Source organism: Haemaphysalis longicornis, unplaced genomic scaffold (assembly GCF_048455015.1).
Source record: "Haemaphysalis longicornis isolate Haplotype H1 unplaced genomic scaffold, Haemaphysalis longicornis Haplotype H1 scaffold_10, whole genome shotgun sequence".
Classification (NCBI taxonomy): Eukaryota; Metazoa; Arthropoda; class Arachnida; order Ixodida; family Ixodidae; genus Haemaphysalis; species Haemaphysalis longicornis.
Window position 1 is genome coordinate 100482535 of NW_027526204.1, and position 16777 is coordinate 100499311.

Sequence of the window (16777 nt, forward strand, 5' to 3'; positions counted from 1 at the left end):
TATTGAAAATGAAAACACAATGTGTATTTTGTTCTAGTTCCGTTTATTTGAACCACTATGTTAGCTTTCTTTACTTTGTGTATGATTTCCCGTGTTATATTTCATTTTTGTCGCGGTCAATACATATTTTCTGATCTATGCTTTGCTTTGGTTTTATGTGCGTCTAATTATACTCTCAGCATATTTGTGAATTAAAATTGTGTTAATTTGATTAACTCCTTTCTTGACCGAATCAGGTGAAAGGTGGTGCGATTAATAGAATGTTGTGGGCATAGTTCTGTGAAATACGGTGATTGGGACAACTGAGCTAACCGCTGGGCTATCCCCTTTTTATTTAAAAAGATATCTCCCTCGCGCGTGCAATTTTCTGTTCGGGCAGGCGACAGCATGCATTAACACCACGGTGACCCCTAATTATCACAACCGGGCCACTGCTTAAATAACAACTCACGCAATAAAATCAAACACAACCTATGATATTAACCCACATAACTGCAGCCGGAGCGTAAAGTGCGAGACAATAAATAAGAAATTCTTCTGAAAAGCCATCATCCCAGTCCTCATATTTTTTCATGTCATTTGTGTCGACCAATTATGTCCATCAATCATCAAGCAATCATGAACTGGTTCATATCAGGCAATTTCGCGCAAAATAAATTTTGATAGGAAGTTGGAATAGCCAAACTGTCGATGCAAATAAAGAAAAATCCATAATTTTTTCGTTGTTGTCGAGCTGGAAAGGCAAAACTAACGCAAAATGAGCTGCAGCGTTTATTATTCGTTTCGTTACCCACAGTCCACTGTACCTACAGTAAATTGAAGCAATTGGACGTTCCGCAGAACAAATTTCGAGCGCTCCGCGCGTAAAGAAGCAGCGTGTCCTGGCCCGACTGGGCGCGCGGCCGTCCCAGCCGTACGCGCGGCCAGCCGCCGCTTTCAGTTGTTGTTGACTACAGCGCCGCCGCTATTTTCTGCGAGAAACGAGCACCTCTCCGGGCGGCCGGTCGGGCCACTCTAAAACTTCTAGTACACTCTAGCTAGGCCACTTTGTCGTGCGTATTCACTGACAATGCCAGCCGCCTGCTGTAAGTTGGTCACCATGTTCCCCACTGACCATGAGTGGCCCATATGGTGATGTCATCTGCATATAATCCATGGCGTATACCTGGTAGGGCGTCCAGGAGCAAAGGGAGGCCTACGAGAGCTATAATAAACAGCAAGCGGTGACATGAGCGCACCCTGGGGTGTGCCCTTGTTGCCCAGAGAAACTGCATTGGACTTTAAATTTCCCACCTTCACAATAGCTTTTCGGCCGTCCAGGAAGTCCCGAATTACTTGTAGGTACGTTTCTCGCAGTTAAGCCGTTTCAGCTGTTTAAGTATGGCGTATGACTGACATGGTCAAGTGCCCCTTTTAAATCCAAGGCTTAGATGGCGTTCGGGTTATCCCTCGAGGCGTTGAGCATTACCTCTTTTTTCATTTGAAGAAGGATGTCCTGCGTGGAGAGCTAATTAAGAACCACATGAGATAGGCGGGAACATGTTATTTTGTTCTAGGTACTGCTGTAGCCTTTTATGGACGACGTGTTCTAGCAGCTTTCCCAAACACGAGATTGTAATGGTGGTGGAACAGCTGACAGGATAATACGTCATAGAAAACCACGGAATGGATGACTCCGCAGGGAAGAACACACAGCAAGGCGCGCTACTAGTAACCGGTATTTTATTTTAAAAAAGCGGGCATTTATATTGTGATCTGCGATGTAATACAACGTCATCGCTACTAGCACACGCCCACAAGCAACACAAAACATACAGCATGATCACTGCACATGTGAGGCCTAGGACAGGGACTACCTGTAAGGACAAATAAATCATTCGAGCTTGTCTTTAAAGCCATAGCTAGAATTAAAGCAGTGGTTCTCTTGACAGAAGTCCTAGGATATCCCAGATGGCACTCCGATCTAGCAGATGGCATTCCGATTTAGCAGTCTGGCGCTTCCCTGGCCAGTCCAAATCCCAACATCTACTTCCCCATAAGAGAGCACAACCTGCCAGCAGAAGGCAAGGCATCTTGGAATAAACATGCCTTTCACATGGCGGGGCCCGCAAAAGCAGTCCCTTGGTCTTTCAAATAAATATTTGTTCAATCAATCAGTCGTCGGCAATTTCTCTTCTAGAGAAATATTAACATTAAAGGAGATTGAGTGTGTATGTTCACACCAACGCACAAACATACGCAGTTCTTACTGGTTCTTACCCTTGCTGATACCACGCCGATGCCTCTGGTTGACACATTCTCTGTTCATTACGCTTCGAGATACATTGATATCGCTCTTCAAGAAGGATAACGAGTTGTCGTTCTTTTCGTTGTCTGCTGTTTCAACACGGTCTCCCATGATAGGCACGATTGCTGCATAGCGCTCTAACCAGTCGAACCATGTAACCCGTAACTGTGTCTCATCAGGACGGGATCCTGATGCGACAAACAATTCTCTTCGTCGAGGCAGGAAGTAAGCACCCTTTGTTTACAAAGGTCGGCAACCATAAATAGGAATGAGAAGTTGTCTGTCCACGTGAAGGCATGTGCAAACATTCCTGCACACAAACAGGTTGAGATTTCCGTTGGTGTATGTGTGCAGCTATATGCTAGAACAATATGCTGTGAAAGAAAAAGTTGCCGAACAAATTTCGTGTCAAAGAGAAAGCATGATAAGAGCATCACCAGCATAATTCGTTAGCATTTCAAGCACCCTTCGAGTTCGAGGTACGAGGAAACGCAGTTGCAATATTTAGTAGGGCCCTAAGGTGATCTGTGAAATAATATAGGCGGGAGATCGGCCCGTTACAGGTAAAACAATTTTCAAATGGGCACTTCGAAGTCATACGACCTACTGCGGCTGTTCTGATCGTAAACATTTTAGCAAGGTGATCATTACGACTGATAATTATAAATATCAAGGTCCTAGCCTGGGATGTCGGGTAGGCCTAAGCCCGTGCATACCTGTGCTTCTCTTTAGAGGCATAAATTCAGGTGCATGTAAAAAGGTATGTCTTGAGCAAAGCGGATTTTTTTTCAGCGTTCTTCCGAATAGTTTTGCCGAATTACTTAATTTGAGGTCTTAATTTTGTTACGTAGGTGTCTTTAAGGACCACATTCGACATGTTATCGGCCCCGTGAGATTCAGCAGCCTTTTGGTAAACTCAAGCCAACCTTCCAACGCCAAATGTGAGAATGCCGAGCCGACCCCTTCCTGATCCCTTCTCAGTGTTCATTTGGTAGTCACACTGTTCAATCGCAACCTTCGGGCAATGTTTAATTCCTAAATTTTGTAGTTTAAAAAACCTTTGTGGAAACTATTTTGACCTACTGCGTGCAGAAAACTAGAAGATGGGAGTCACATTGTTCCTCTGCTTGTTCTAAAGATGCAAGTAGGTATTCAGACCCTTCTTCCCAATATTATCTGCTTCCCTCATAGAGGAATGAATTTACTGGAGCTATTAGTGATATGGCTTCAAGAGTGCTCCTTAGAATTCTTTTCACCGTTTTACGGCAGAGACAAAAATTGAATCAGAAAAAGTTGCAGGGCAAGCGACTGTCCTATTCGCTACCTTGAATAGGTCAAATAATGGAAGCAAACATTGTAAACAAGCCATCTCGCACTTCACAAATAGCTATCAAGTGCTGCTCATGATCTCAGTTGCTTGCATTTTATGCCTAGAAAACATTTCTTCCTCAAAAAGTTGCAAAAGAGGCAGCCGCGAAAATGCCCATTCTAGAAATTACTCAAACACTCTTACACCAGAAACTTTATTCCCTCTACTTCAGCTTTCCAATTCAACATGTCCAATCTCAGTCTACTGTGTTTATGCTGGTCCTGCGACGGGGTACTTGACAACATGTATGCTACACCTGCTTATCTGAAAGTTCGTTCGTAAGTCACGCTGAATTCCACGTGTGCAGTAGGAACATCTAACTTGCTGTTCTAAAAATTGTAGCTGCCTAGTCGATCACGCTTCACTAGTCCATCAAAAGTTGCTGCCACGTACATTACTGATGCCTTGAGTGCGTTTAGCTTGTCTACTTATATTGATTGATTTATTGATTGATTGATTGATTGATTGATTGATTGATTGATTGATCGATCGATCGATCGATCGATCGATTAATTAATTAATTGATTGATTGATTGATTGATTGATTGATTGGTGGATTGATTGATTGATTGATTGATTAATTGATTGATTAATTGATTGATTGATTGATTGATTGATTGATTGATTGATTGATTGATTGATTGATTGATTGATTGATTGATTGATTGATTGATTGATTGATTGATTGATTGATTGATTGATTGATTGATTGATTGATTTAACGCGCCGACTCTACACTGGCGATGAGGTGCGCCATGGTGAAGGGCCACGGATTAATTTTTACCACCTGGGGATCAATATTCGCTGAAATCTCTAACACACGGGCATTTTCGCTTTTCGCCTCCATCAGAAAAGCGCCCGGCCGCTGCCGCTGTTGTGAATCGAACCCGCGTCCCCGGGCTAAGCAGCACAACTTCTTAGCTACTCAGCCACCGTGGCAGATTAGCCTATCTTGGTATCAACATACGAATTTTGAGTGTTTTCGTAGCGCCGGTTTCTCGCTTTGGTGTTTGAACGTCGCTCATTTGAAGCATATTTCTTCTCAAAGTGACCATATCACTGCTGAAAGGACTTCGGCTATAACCGTATGCATGGACAAAAAGTATATGTAGGCAAATAATTTTTCCAACTCCTAAACCTGGTGGTTCATCTATACATACAAATATATTTTTTTGCAAGACAGAGAGGGGAAACGGGTATTGAAGGACGGGGTAGGGCAGAAAAAGAGTTAGGAGCGGTGGGTGGCCATCCTAGTCCGGTAGGCCGCCTGCCGCGGCTGCCATCCTCGCACGAGAGATCAGGGCCTCCTGGTCTTCGAGCTGCCCGCTCTGCAACGCGCACTTCCACTGCTCAAGGGTAGGGGATCTGGGTGGTGGAGCAAAGGAAACGAAATTTTCAGCCAAACAATGCTATATTACTGGGCGTACCTTGGTCTATGCATTGAAAAGCCCGCAATTGTTTTAGTAAAACCAACTAAAACTCTGTTAGATAAAGAGACCGTTGAGAATAGGCTGCATAACGATTTGATTGCGGGCTTAAGACTACGCCTGTAGCAGCGCTATAATTTCGGGTAATGTCATTCACTACGTTCTTGTGGTTCTGGCCAATGAGATATCATAAAATGTTCTGATGAAAAAGCTCTCACGAGACACATGTATCAACCGCGCAGTCACGTGGTTCTTTACAATGGCTAAGACTGTTGTGCCATATCCTCTCTGGTGACGGTCACCAGCTCCAGGCTATTTAGTTTGACTGTTTTCTTTTTCCCCTGCGTTCTCATTCGCTTGTTCCAAAGATGCGTCGAGGTAAGTTGAGTCTAATGGAAATTATCTGAGAACATCACTCAGGCTAGTTGCATCAAATGAGATAAATAAGTGGGCGTAGATAAGTGGGCTTAGATAGGCTTGTGATGATGATGACCTGTATTTAGTCATGTTAGTACGCAGTTCTTGACTGCAGCTTTCGAAACCAGCACACATCTCTTTTTTTTTCAGAATGACGAAACCCTCCCACGAGCGGATGTTGTTCGGCCACATCAAAAAAAAAACGCCGGGTGTAGTCCTAATTGTCTTGACGTGTGGCTTGCGAACATGCCAATATGCAATAAAGAATTACATGCGAAGCCAGGAATCATTTCATTTTCTCTCGTTCCCGCACACTTTCCATAATGGTAACCTAGTTCAGACAACTGAAGATATTTGGGCATATCGTCTAGCCTATTCGTCTAGCCTTATCTAGCCTTCATCTATCCTTTTGAGCTAACACAGTACACTTTTGGTGGAGGCTGTATCCACCATTTATAAAAGAGGATTCATCTCTTTTGTATGCCAAACAAGTCGAGTACTATGGCACGTTTAAGGCTGAAGCATTCATTTCTAAAACGCTTCTAGCCATATTTTTGTGACAGACGAGTTGTAGCAGGGTGAATTTAGTATGTATAACACAATAAATATTGATTATGGGGTTTAACGCACCCAAACTACTTAGGTAATGAAGCGCTCCATAGTAAGGGCTCTGGATTGATTTTGCCCATCTGGGGATCTTTACCGTGCGCCGAAAACATGCGGGCGTTTTTTTCTTTTTCCTTCAATCAGAAAAGCGGCCGCCACGGCCGCGAATCGAACCCGCGTCCTTCAGCTCAGCTGCACAACGCCTTCGCCACGGAGCCACCGTGACGGGTCTAACACAATAAAGAAAAAAACCTACTTCCTCTCCGTCCTATACCACACCCTATCAATCGACCAGGAATCTTGCCCATCTGAGCTGTTTTCGCGCCACCGATGGTCGTCATGGTACGCAAACTATTTATAAGTGTGCGAAAACGTTCTTTCGCGACATCAACTAAGCATCCGATTCATATCTTAATAGAGGTCAAAACACTCCTCATACATTGAGTTTACGCATAGCACACAGTTTTCCTACGGCTTCTTATTCCCTTATGTTCATTATTCATTGAAGGATATGCAAGCCTACCGGTCTACATCTATATTGCCTTAAGGAACCCTTTAAATTCCCCCTGCGTACAGTATAATCAAAAGGATTTCCTTTTCAACGGAGGGCACGTGGGTGTCGGTATTGTGCAGAATAAAAATGCCTTTGTTGCTTGTTAGTTTTGTGAGATATGGATCTCTATATGTTTCAATTTTTAAGGGCTATGAAATACTAAGGGTAGCCGAATGTGCATTGGTTTATTTCTTCTTGAAATGCCGAAACGTGCGTCAATACACATCGGAAACCTATGCATGGCATTTCTAATACCCAGCAAAACACTCAAGAAGGCAACACAGCAGGGAATGCCCACTCCATAGAGTGGGCGGGGGAGCTGCCTTCGTGGCAGTATGGCTTACAAGCAATTTTTCTAGGGCATTCACGTCCTGATGATCCTGGCAACCACTTCTTTCCTGAACACTCCCCCTCCGAACTCGTACACTGCTTCCTGTGGCCCAAGTGGATTCGAGCTGCCTGATGCCAATGGCCAAGCATGCCGACTTCTCCCCGTACCGACTATTTGCAACTCAACGATTTCGCTTACCAGGACGACAGCAGCGACATCTTCTCAACCACAACCTTTAAATCCCGGTCATTAGACGGAATCTTCAGTGGGCATGGGAGCTGCCTTCGTGGTAGTATAGCTTACACGTGTCTTTTCAACGCTTCTTAGGTGTGCAGATGCTCCCTCATTAAAAAAGCGACAATCGATTCCTATTTTGTTCTTATGCACACACGTGCTTACCGTGATCGCTTGCCAGTGCTATGAAATTGTTTTTTTTTTCTCCTGTGCTCAGGCGGTATGACAACGAATCCCAGACAGACATTTCCCCCCACGGTACGCACACAATCACAGAACGCTGGAGAGCTACTTGAACTATTAGAAGCCATTGGCGCGCGCACCACGGAACTTAGCACTGACAATAATTCAATTGAATTAAGTCAGGTTACCATACAAACTAAGCTTGTAGACATTTTTTCTCCACCTGAATCCTTCGAAACTGCAAACAATGATATCGGTAGAACAAAACAGAAACTTAAATTTGTAAAGGACACTACCGAAGCCGTGAAAACTAAGAAAGATGCCGTACTGTATCAGCCACAAGTCCTTGAGGACACGTCTAGACGAAGCAACGTCGTCCAGTACGGCATTCTATACGGCGAAAAATATGGTTCCGGCAGAAAAAAAATTGTCCTTCCACTCTGTGAAGAAAGATGATCTGCGAAATATGATTGCGTAAATTACGAATAAAAACACGTTTGTTCGTAATTTACGACTGAGCCTACTACCTAGCCAATTAGCTGAATGAAACGTGGAAGGACGCGAGCTTTATTCTAGCGGACAAGCATGGAGCTCTCTAATACCATGTCGTAGTTGTTTGTTTAACGCACCAACCCCAGTCGCTCGTCCACTGAGGGCACCGGACAAGTCGCATTGAGCCGTTTTGCGTCCACGCTTACACCTCCCGTCAGCACAATGGATATTTTACCAATAAGGGCATGAAACCTATAGCTGTGCGTACACGCCCCCCCCCCCTTGCACTCCCAATACGTGCACGCATAAACCGGCAACCGGTTATGTGCGCGTAATATTTGCTCACGGCGGGGTTCCAAGGGGGAAAGTTGCTGTTCATTCGGGAGGTATTCGCAGCTACTCGACGACCTGGAACGTGAGGCGGTAATGGGGGGGGGGGGGGCAGCGGCTTTACGTTGTTTTCGAGCACATTCGCGCTTCTGTTCAGACCGGCGCTCCTTTAATTCCTGCTGTTCTTTCTCTCAGGGAACGATGCATGCGTCCGTCCCGTAGCACGTTAAAACCTAGAAGGACGCCAGCTTCGTTCCAACGGAGATATTTGCATTCACAGTGCACCAATGCCGCCCGTGTTCAGTGTTCCTGTGGGGAACACTGACATCGGGAGACGGACATAATTTGACCCCTTTCCTTCCCTTCCCTCCCTACCATCTTTCTAGGCCACTGCACCAGCCCCTTCCTAATAAATTTTCATCTATCTGTCTATTCCAACAGCCTAACATGTGGCTGGAGGAGGCGCTGGGCAGCTCAGACCTGCAAGTTCAGAAGATCCTAACGGAATGAGCGGCCGAGGCCACCGGCAAGCTGCAGCTGTCGGTCACCAGACTCTTCCAAATTACAGTTCTCTCTCTCTCTCTCTCTCTCTCTCTCTCTCTCTCTCTCTCTCTCTCTCTCTCTCTCTCTCTCTCTCTCTCTCTCTCTCTCTCTCTCTCTTTCTCGCTCTCTCTCTCTCTTTCTCTCTCTCTCTTTCTCTCTCTCTCGCTCTCTCTCTCTTCGTTTCCCTCCCTCCGTCGTAAGCATCTTACTTCCTGCGTAACGCAGTAACAGACCGCTCGATTACTGAAGACAGCTAATAAGGCGCATTGAGCCATAAGACTTCCACGTTTAAATCTCCCACCAGCACAACGGGCATGACCACGGTAGCGTCATGAAGCCCAACTGCACGTGCCCTTCCCCTCTCCTTTCGTCCGAAACCCGTGCACGCATAAACCGGCAACCGGTGACGGGCGCCTACTTAGTCCTGAAATACACCCGCGAAAATGTTACTCGGAAATCCTTTCAAGCTGAGGACTTATGGGCTCACACCAGCGTTCCAACCGGAAAAATTGCTCTTCAACCGGGAGGGATTCCCAACTCTACTCGGTGAGGTGGCCTTCGAGCTAGCGACGACGGCGGCTACATGTTCGGCGGCGGGGGCGTTTCGTCCTTCTTACGCCCATTCGCGCTTCCGTTGATTTTCGGTAATCATCTGATATAGCGCTGCCGCCGTTTTCAGGCGATTGCGGAGCTTATGAAAGAGGCATCGGTAGTGGTGAGGGGAGTAACATTTGAAACAGATGGGTCGACGTGGGTGAGAAGCCCCGGAGTGGCGTCGAGTAAAGCGGCCTCGCGGGAATGAAAACCGGAGGGGGGGGGATAGACATATACTGATCCGCAGTAAAAGCAGTTCTGTGTTCTCAGCGGCAGCAGCACGCGACAGTGAAAGGAAAACTGCACCACTTTTGATAAGTGCTCTCACTTTTTCCTTCGCGTCTAGAAGCATTGTCAATGCAATAGCTATCAACCGCCCGGAGCGGCACAGCGTTATTTGTTCGTCGCAACAGAACTCTCCACCTTCTGTTTCTGCTGTACTTTGCGACTTTTTTCTATAGTGGCTATCGAATGTGTCAGTTGCTGCAACAGAAGGGAAGCGGCCAATAGCCGCAACATTGCTGTAATGACGCAATTCGAGCGCTCAAAGAACGCCATGACTCAGGAAAAAGGGAAAAATCTTTTGTACAAATTTCCAAGTTATCTGGCGTAGAGGAGTGATTTTTGGCTGAGGTACTTTGCAACTCCGTATTCTATGTACCTGGTGCACATACGTTTGTTGGCGACGTTCTGACAGCGTTTAGGACTTAGAATAAGTTGAAAAAAGTGTTGCGGAGTCCCTTGAATTGTCCCCGCATGAAATATAGAGCGCGGACCGTATCGGCACTTTCTCCGTTCAAAATGCCTCCCCGTCATAAGTATGTTGGTTGATTGATTGATTGAATATGAGGTTTAACGCCCCGACGATACACCAGCCATGTGGGGCACTATATTGGACGGCTCCGGATTTATTTTGACCACCTGGGCATCTTTCACGTGCGCGGAAATCTCGAGCACATGGGCTAGAGCACTGCACGTGCCCGGGCCGGCCCGAAAGCCCGGTCCCGGGCCGGCCCGAAAGCCCGGGCCCGACCCGGCCCGTGCGCCGGGCCGGGCCGCCCGAAGTCAATTATCGGTGGGCCCGGTCCGGGCTCGGACTTGAATTCATGGGCCCGGCCGTTAATAGTTCCGACGTGAAGGTTAGAAAAGAGCATAAAAATGAATACTCTGAGTTTACTTTTACGCGCTTCTGATGTTAGTTGTACACATTGTTTTTAAAACGTGCTTTGCTAGGTCTGATAGTCACTATACTGTAATTTTAATGACATGTCATGTACTCATCAAGATTTTATATTTTGGTGTACAACATATCAAAGATACCGTTACAAGGAATGCCCTAGCGGGGAAGGAATTAAGACACCCTGGAGCTGTGCACCTATGTATATGTACGTGTGTTTTAGATGTCGAACCAATCTAAATACGGCTGCCATGCCTGGAAATCAATCAAACTCGCGTGCTAGAGAAGCGCCACCGCTTAACAACCACTGCACGGAAAATATTTCAATGCACGCACATACTCGTGGATTCAAATGGGGAGCAAGAATTTCAGCAATATAAACTTGTGACCGAGACAACCACGTGGAGTTGCCAAGAGTCTGGGCATCAAAGGTGATGGCGTCTGTTCTGTAAGAATGCGAGCTATTATTACGCCAATGTGGCGTGAACTGCAGAGGGTGTAAGCTAAACTACGTGCACTTTTAAACCCTTATTTTTTGCCTTTCAATTCAGGACGTGCTTGTACAGACTAGATGGTCCGTCTGATTTCCCGCTACGAAGACACTGGACCAAATATAATAAACAAATTTTCTTTGGCGTCTAAGACCGGGCCTGGTCACACACACGCGGGCCCTCCCTAGGCTCAAAAATAAATTACCGGGCCCGGGCCGGGCCTGGGCTTGAGTCGACGGGCCCGGGCCGGGCCCGGGCTAGGCTCACTTATGAATGCCCGGGCCCGGGTCGGGCTCGGGCTTCACAAAGCGGGCTCGGGTCGGGCTCGGGCATAAAAATTAGGCCCGCGCAGTGCTCTAACATGGGTGTTTTTGCTTTTCGCGTCGACCAGAAAAGCTGCCGCCGTGGCCGGAAATGGAACCCGCGCCCTATCATCATTAAATTGTTGCCTTTCAAAGTAAAAAACCAGATGTTAGCACTGCGCTAAAATTAAAAGAAAACAGTATAAGTTTATGAGAAACTACACACCGACTACTCGCCAAGAAAGCTGAAAGTGTGTGGATATCGCTAAAAAATGCACCAGGGTATTTTTTCGACATAACAAGTTCATTGTTGGTAAAAAATGCTACGTCTACAATTCTAGTAATGAAACCATACTAGAATCCGCGCGCTCAGTTCCTGAAGCACGTGCACCTAACAAAGCACACGCAACAGAAAGTGTGTCACAAGGGTCGAAATCTCGGACCACATGTGGAAACACAAGAGGACGTGGTGCACTATAACCCATGCCTACATTACGTAAAAATGTTAGAAGTATTGTTAATAAACGAGATGCATTTATTTCTTTTGTTGAAACGTGCACCGCTTGCATAACTTCAGTAACAGAAACTTGGTCGCACTCAAACATGCATGACGCTGACCTTTGCAACAATCCATCTCGGTTTACCACTTACCGCTGTGACCGCACTTAGCGACTGCGCGATGGCGTTCTTGTAGCCATAAACAAAACCATCATAAATTAACCGATCAACTTATGTGCTGAGCGCGAACGTGTATGGGCATTCTTGAAACTTGGGCACCAGTCAACTGTTGTCGGGGGGTGTTATCGGCCCCTTAACCACCCACCTAATTTAGTTTTGGAGCTGCATGACGTGCTAAACACCATTGTCACGTGGCACCTGGCTTTCCACTGGACGAACCAAGCGGGATTGCCACTGGACCAATCGTAAGCGGCCAATAGCCCCTGCTCAATTTTTTTACTTACACAGCCTGTTACCGATCCAATTCGGAAAGCGAACAACTTTGCTAATGTTCTAGATTCTATACTTATTTTCCACCCAGACACTACATCAGAATAACCTCATTTACCAACCATGAGTGACCATTTATCACTTAGTATTCCCTCGTAACCTTTACCATATAATCCTCCTGATTCTATCTAGCAGACTCACGTACTCCCAGTTATCCTTTTACCTGCGTCATTATCTCACTGTCTATCCCCATGTATCCGCGCTTGTCTAATTCTTGTTGCCATCTGGTTTTTTTTTCCTTTGTAATGTTTACCTGTTCAACTCTCATCTACTTTGTTTAGCTCAACCCTTATATATCTTGTTCAGCTGTTTAACATTTATCCACTACCTTTTATCAACTTAAACTTTTTCCTTATTGTTGTTATTAGAATTTAGCTACTACTTAGCATCTAGTGTACTCCTTTTTTTTCTCGTTTCCTTTTTTTCTCATTATCTTTTTTTTTATTTTTTTTATTCAACACCGCACTGTTCGTTCCTATTCCGGTCCTGTTTTGCGGCTCAGCTGCTTAACCTCTTTTGTTATTAATTTTCTTTTGGTGTACTGTTTTTTTTTTCCTTTTTTTTCCTTCTTTAATTTTTTTTATTATTATTACTTTTTTTTCCCTCCCACCTCTCCCCCCGACAGCCCCAACCTTTTGCTCCACTCCTGCATAACCCGCTAACCAATGTATAATGCATACCTAGCACGACCGCCAACCAGCGTGTAACCCCTTCTCCAGTAGTTACAGTTCAGACCTAGAGACTGTTGCGGCGGCGGCGGCGGCACAGGCGTAGTTACCCCCTCGGCTACCATCTGGTCTTGCGCTCGCGCCACTCGAGGCCCTCACAAACCGTCTGCTCACCTTCACAGTGACCTAATCTCGTGACCCACTTACCGGGGTTCTGATCTCTTCCTGGCGCACCCCTGGGTTTGCGGTGATGTTCCCTGGGCGGGTTGCTGTGTGCCGCGCTTTTTCCCTGTCTGCAGGGACGGATGCGTGCTACAAAAAAGAGTCGCGTGCCGAATTATTATTCTCCCTCTCTTCCTCCATCCCTCCTTCTCTACTATTTTTACTGTCCCCCCTCTCGCTTCCGTTCGGCCGGTTGAGGTGTCGGCAAAACGCCAGACAGTTACCGGCCTCTATCTCCCCTTCCCCCACCCCCAACAACAACTTCCTCCTCCTCCTCCACTTAGTTCTGACATACTGATGATTATAATAAACACCGAAAAAAGAACCGAACGAAATCGCGAGAACAAAACGTATTTGCATACGATTAGGCAGAAACTGTCCATTTTCCTCTGCCTTGGTGAACCATTTAATCAACGAATACGTTCCATTCCGATTCATTTCATCCATGCGCGAGAACTATAGTACGCAACGTATTTATGACGTCTCTCTAACAAGAAAAAATGCCTGCACTGGGCCCTAAAACATTCTTCTTCTGATGCCAGATGGGATGCTTTGAAGGCGGCTAACCTTTCCTGTGTCCAATGCTAAAGAAGCAAAAATGCACTTCTCCCAATACATTTTATTCGACCCGCTGTTAAACAAGCCGAATAACCTATGTTGCCTAATTAAACCTAACACTCGTCATTTAATTATTCTGCTCGATGAAGTCGGCTCGCTTGTCTCTGATATATCTGAGATAACATGTCCAGGCTTTTAAATGATGGTTTTTGTAGTAATTCTTTTATTTCTGTTCCAAAAATTGCGATTCCAAACATACCAACTTATGAGTACGTGCAAATTGAACCGCTAATTATCCAATTTCACATAATAAAAAAATTATTGAAGATTTAAAGGCTTCCTGAAGCCCTGGTGTTTATTTAGTTACCACGAATTTTTGAAAGGTTATAAATTTTATTGTCTTTCTTTTTGACAAACATTTTCCAGCGACCTATTGACGCCCCCACTCTACCTGAGTACCAGAAGGTCGGGAATGTTGTGGCAATCCTTAAGTCGGGTAGGAGAAATTCACCTTTCAAGTTAACTCAATATTTCTGACTAGAATTCGTTGCAAAATATTGGAGAGCATTTTTGTAAAAGTTCTTTAACCTAACTTTTTTTCCAGCGCCCGACATGGCTTCCGCAGTGCCTTCTCCTATAAAACCCAACTTATTCCCTTTATCACGTACTTAACATCATCATTAACCGTTCTTCGCTGGCAGATTGTATTTTTCCCGATTTTTCCAAAGCTTTTGAGTACAACGCAAGCTATTACCTTCTAAATTGAGCAAACTAAATCTAAGCATGGCTTGAACACTTTCTTTGCAACCGAACACAGTTTGTTACTGCTAACAATTTGAATTCTTCTTTTAGTACTGTTCGTTCGGGCGTGCCTCAGGTTGCAGTTTTAGGTCGGCTTTTCACATTATGCTAATTCACATTATAGGTTGACGTTCACGTTATGCTGACCAGCATGAACGCAATTTTGAACTGGTACAACACATGGAGAACGGACCTTAACACTACCAAATGTAGAACATTGCGCATTTATTCGTATGTATGTATGTATGTATGTATGTATGTATGTACGTAGGTACGTAGTTATGCATGTATTTATGTACGCATATTCTTCAATTCCACCACCCGGTCAAAAGATAAGTTAATTCGGTAACGACAAGTTTATCTAGGCGAAACGTTTCCAGGCTACTAAATCCGGTGCCACACTTCACACCTGCCAACATGTTTAATCAAAAAGATAACTTTCGGCATATTTCCAGGCAAAACATCAACACATAACTGTTTTTTTAATTGAAAATAGGCATGCGCCTAGTATTTGGGAGAGCAAGTAGAAAAGACGCATTGAACGAAATGTTTTGACCTACAAATACAAAACCAGCTAGCGCCAAAACGGAGACCTTATGATATCATTTCAAGTCCAAAAGTAACGAAAGGTCCCAAATGATGGCGGGAGCGTGAAAAATTTGAATTGACTTGAGCAAACCTTCTCCGCTATTGAGCGAGACGGGACGACGGGAACAGCGTGAGAGGTGACTGGAGAGGAACTTACGTGGCAGGTGTGACGGCGGACTATTGTCTGTGGACAATTGAAGCAAAGTGAGAATTCGGGCGGTAAATTTTTTTACTGGGAACTTGCGCATGGATTGGGTTTTGTGCATGTTTGTTATGCGTCAACGAAAATACTTCCCTGTATTTTCCCGCGCTCCATCGACGTGCATGGCTAGTTTTCTCCGCCTCCCCGAGGTGGCGGTAGTCATCCACGCTTCAGCACAACCCCCAAGCTCCGCGTCTCTTTGAAGGGCGAGGCGATCCGTAGCGTGAGGCGTTTGTGTGCTTCCGCTTGTTTGTTTGTTCGTTCGTTTGTTTGTTTGCTTGCTTCCTTGTTTGTTGCGTGCTTGCTTCCTTATGGGCACGAAGCTCTTCCGGCCCAGCACACGAAAAGGGCACTCCACCGTTGGCACTGTCGTCGCTAATAATTTTACAGCACTACCGCCCGCGTTATACGGCAAAGGCGGGTGTCGTTCAACGACTGTAACTACTGAAGCAGAAAAACAAATCGTGGCCTCCATTTAGTACCTTGTATGCAAAATTACGGATCACTTAAGCATCTCTAATCATCTGCGTCCAAAGAAGTTTTTGTCGCCTGATTTTTGTTTCTGATATCTTTGCTTTATATTACTGCATTTTACTCTTCTATCTATTGAAGCTTGCTTTTATTCGGAATCCAACCTGAATGAAATTATGAGTACTCAACGACTCAACTGAGCACACTTTTCTTCGACTGCAGCCTGCTGGCACGCGTTTCATCCACCCTAGAGCTGAAGTGTACAACTGTGATTAGCGCTCGCAGAATATTCGCTCTTGCCTTTTACGCAATATATTGAGCTTTATCTAACTTTGCAGACTAATAGCACTTTTCTGGAGGTATTTATTGAAAGAGTTGATTAAGGCCAGTTTTCTTTGGTTGTTTAAATCATAAAGTATCGGTCATCATGATGCTTAGTACGGCTGTTTATTGGCGGAAAACCACTTGACACCAAAGCGGCTGTGTTCGCGGAATTAAATTGGATGAAGAGAGACACGCGGCAAGTGCAATATTCCCACACGCAATGATTCGTTGCATTTATTTCCCTTCATTTTATTTGGCTCTCCGTTTTTCACACAACAAACACAGGTTCCGGGCAGAACAACTGACTACGTACGCACCCCCCTGAATACCAATGACAGCAGCAGTGCCTTCCAACGGCGAACATTGCAAAATGAAAAATGAAACTTCATTACTTCAGGTAACAGAGTAACCATAAGAAGTAAAATGTTATAGCACATTCCATTCAAACTGCGTCAACAATAAAGCAATAGCTTGCAACAGTATGCTCAAATAGTACTAAATATAGGAGAAAAAATGTGCTTGTTTGAAATATATGAGTTTCACACGAAGGTGGCCAGGCTGCTTGACTGTCTGCAAGAAAGAAAAGAAATCTTCCAATT

General features: G+C 45.1%; 1 long non-coding RNA gene across 3 annotated transcripts in view; it reads left to right on the forward strand.

Moving 5' to 3' along the window:
• LOC144158961 (uncharacterized) overlaps positions 1–16577 on the forward strand; it is a 32201-nt gene extending 15624 nt beyond the window's left edge. Inside the window, exons 3-4 of one of the 3 annotated variants that reach the window (XR_013320215.1) lie at positions 3139–3228; positions 16464–16577. This is a non-coding gene — a long non-coding RNA (uncharacterized LOC144158961). Of the gene's footprint in view, positions 1–3138; positions 3229–5650; positions 5852–16463 lie in introns of those variants that run through there. The other 2 variants (XR_013320213.1, XR_013320214.1) reach the window with 2 other exon arrangements.
• Positions 16578–16777: the final 200 nt, after the last annotated feature.